This window comes from Cibotium barometz, chromosome 63, assembly GCF_041138505.1.
Source record: "Cibotium barometz isolate CiBa-2024 chromosome 63, ASM4113850v1, whole genome shotgun sequence".
Classification (NCBI taxonomy): domain Eukaryota; kingdom Viridiplantae; phylum Streptophyta; class Polypodiopsida; order Cyatheales; family Cibotiaceae; genus Cibotium; species Cibotium barometz.
Window position 1 is genome coordinate 9,025,154 of NC_141108.1, and position 3,778 is coordinate 9,028,931.

The 3,778-nt window shown below is 45.5% G+C and overlaps 1 pseudogene across 1 annotated transcript; it reads right to left on the minus strand.

Annotated features, from left to right (window-relative positions):
- Window positions 1–469: 469 nt before the first annotated feature.
- Window positions 470–3,349, minus strand: LOC147603642 (F-box protein At5g46170 pseudogene; annotated as a pseudogene). The gene has a single exon (XR_015265570.1). The product of XR_015265570.1 is annotated as an F-box protein At5g46170 pseudogene (transcript).
- Window positions 3,350–3,778: the final 429 nt, after the last annotated feature.

Genomic DNA, 3,778 nt, shown 5'->3' on the forward strand with positions numbered 1-3,778 from the left:
CAAGGCTTAGGCCGGGAGAGATGGGAGTGGCAATGAGGCCTAATGGGTGGGGTTATATCTGTAACCACCTCAAGCTTAAGTTGGGTGCAACTGAACAGCTGTGCAGGTTTATTAGGACCTTAACATGGATTTTGTGCCATGTGCTGCTTCCCATGCTCTAAAGAGGTAAAATATAAAAATGAAATTGGAAAGCAACATCACATTCATGTGGAAGACAACCATATGTAGACGTACTACACACACAGGCCCCTCTACCCTAAATAGACACCACTACGCTACGAGGCACTTCACAGTACACAACAGGAGTACAGGCTTCAATAAAGACCACTTACACACCGCTGAAGACCAGCAATCAAACAACCAATTTTACAGACAACTCTGGAATAGTACCTTCCTTTTCTGTCCTGAAAGCCTGAATTACTACATGTATCACTCACAAGTAACTGGAAAGAGGCAACAAGTCATGGTATTTAGTTGTCCTCAAAATATTTACATTTCTTTAGTAAATAGCATAAAAGAACTCTCAATACAATACGGCTGTCATAGTGGATCTAAAGTAGATCACAGCTCCCTATGACATATAGTACCATATACCAACACCTTCAGCTTTCAAGACAAAAAAAAGCAGAGACCACTCCCACCCAACATGTGAGGAAAGGCAATATCAAACTGACAATTCTTCAGAATCCTCAGCACTTGTGTGATTCAAGCATGCTAGTTGGGAAGATTAATAGTATAGAGTAGAACAACTTGTGTACTGCTAAGGCTATCTGTTGGCCCAACATCATCTCAGGCAAAACCATCACACTGAACTGGCTGACCAACAGCTTTATCCAATCTAACGGAAATCAGTGGCCTTCATGCCCATAACAATCAAGAGAGACACAAATGTGAGCCTATCGCTTATCAAAACCATTCCCTTTGGAAAGCAGTGGAGCATCTGGTAAAAACAAACTCGATGCAGCAGTTAGATCGGTACTTACTTGATGCACCCTGTCAGGTATGATGACTTTCTTGCAAAAGATCATGCCCACATCACTAAAAGGAATTCATTTCAAGTAGATAGGTCCGCCTCCTGACCAGGGAGCCTGCAGCATTATTGAAAGGCTCCTCAAATGCATTAATAGGGAAGTTCTCCAGGTCTTTCTTTGCCAACAGATCGCTGGGCCTAATGGCAACGAGCGTCGCACCCTTCATCGCAGCTCCACCCGGCAGGTCCAAGAAAGGGGCATACCAGAGTTTGATTTTGAGAGCTGGCACCTGAGTCCTGTTTGATGAGGCAGAGGCCGCAATGGGATTGTCTTGGAAATCAATAAGCTGTTGTTTATTCATGCACAGTGTCCCTTGGCCATCTGCATCCGCCAACGTGAGGCTTTCCAATGTTGGGTGATCAAGTATTATCTGCTGGAGAAGATAATGCCTTGCAGAAGCAGCTATGAGGGAGCTGATTGTCCACACAACTCTTAGCTTTAATCCACCATTAGTAAAAAAAGACTCTGGGATCCCGCCATTGCTATCCTGCATGATCATTGAATTCTCATCACTTACTGTGGTGTCCATTGTTGAAGCCGCATCTGCGCTGTGAGTTTCAATGGATTCACCCTTGTCAGCATTTACTAGCGAAGATGCAGCTAGAATTACACAGCTTTCCAAAGTGCTGCCAAATTCGGCCCTCCATTTCAAAAGAATCCCATCCTCAATCCCTAACTCTCCTCCCGGAAGCTCGATTCTGAGGCGTCTTACTCCCTTGAAGTTCTTCAGAACCTCCCCAGGAGAATGATGGGATACTTCCGGGATGATGCTCTTCTTGGGCACCAAAAGGTGCTGCAAAGCATGCAGAGGCTTGACAAGGCTGCCAACAAGAACCCTCAAGAGATGAGTAAGGAAGCCCTTTCCTTTGATGGAGAGGTTGCTTTCTTCTGCCGAAATGACACAATCAACCTTTACGACGACTTCTTCTACCTGCAGGACCAGAGAGTTGAAGCGCTTGGAAACAGCAGAGCATCTGCCGAGGGCTTTGATGTCATGAAGCCTGTTGAAGATACATAGGAGGAGGGGGTCGGGAAGACGATCGAAGGGGTCATAGGGGAGGGGCATGGGAGGGGCTATTGGGCAAGGAGGCTTGAACACCATTGCCAAGATTGAAAGTGCAAGAGAGTGAGGAGTTTCTTGAAGGGCTTTCAAGACTTAAACACCGTAGCTTTACTGCTTGAAAAGCTTTTCACCAGGCGATGAAAACAAGGAAACTAGAGAAGCTTGAAAGCCATCAGGATGAGGAACTCTTCTAATCTTGGTTAGGCTTGAACAGCTCAGAGCTTCATCACCGTAGCTTCTCTCCACTTGACAAGCTTCACAGCTTCATCACCATAGCTTCTCTGCTTGAAAAGCTCATCACCATAGCCTCACTGCTCAGAGCTTCTTCACAATAGATTCACTGCTTAAGATACAGAGCATCAATGGATCTCTGCTGCTTGAAAAGCTTCAAGCATCATAAAGCAGTAAAAATGGAAACAAAGAAATGCTTCCAAAGCTGCATCACAATAGCTGCTGCTTAAAAAGCTTCGAAGCTACATCCAGCTATAGTACTGACCAGAAAAGAACTCAGAGCTTCAAGGCCATAGCCTTGAGCTATTCTCGTAACTTTTCACCGCCCTCCTCCCAGGAATCCTAGGGTTTCAGGGGGAGCTCCTTTTGAACTTGAAGAGGACTCTCTCTCTCTCTCTCTCTCTCTCTCTCTCTCTCTCTCAGTTCCTGTGCACGCACAACTGCTCGCGCGATCTTTAATCTCGGTGCCGACGACAAGCCCTTTCCCGGGTGTCTCTTCTCAGATGCATAACCTCGCAGCAAACCCTAAAAATTCTATTCTGCAGAATAAATTGTAAGCTTCCTTCTTTCTCAGATCTCAATGAACACAGTACACTAGCAAACAAAAACAAACAGAAACCCTAGACCATAGCTCAGGTATCAAGAAAAGCCATGTCTATGACCTTCGGCAAGCTATGCCTATGGCTACCTTCAGCTATCTCTGGCTGTGGCAAATACTGTGGCTAAGGAAGCCTTCAGCAAGCTATGGCTATGGCTATGGCTGTGGCTGTGGCTGTGGCTGTGGCTGTGGCTTTAAAGTCCACCAACGAAAAGCATGCTGTAGCCATAAACCTGGTACTGAGAAACCCTAAATTGAGCAAAGCCCTCTGGCCTCAACGGAAACGTCAATTACATGGAGAAACAGAAACCTAGCTTTCTAGGGTACAGAAAAGTGGAAACCCCAGAGCCCAAGAAGCTCACAGCCAACAAGATCAATTCAAAGCACAGACGGAGTCACGGAGTAAAAATTGTGTAAATAATTGAAAAGAATATCTTGTCTACTGATATGTAATAGCTTGTCCCCACCATGCCTGCCGTCCTTGTCTCTCTGACTGGGAAAGGTGTCGCTGCAGAGTCTTCACACACACACACACACACACACACACACACAGTTCAAACACACCTTCCCCCACACACACCCACATACACAAACTATCCGTTGAAAATAACTCCTTTCACACAATTTCACACGTGAAACAGGAAAGGGCCTGTTCTCACGATATCAACGCCCGATAGCCTAGTCAGAGGTGTCGATGAAAATGCTCACGATATCAACGGCCATCCGATAGCCCAGTTAGAGGCATTGGTGAAAATAGTTCTGAACCCATTCTCAGGTAACAAAGTCACGTTATCTACTTATCTAGGTTGTTTTTGGCACAGTTAAGTTTTGGCCTGACCAAGTTATCTAAGCAGC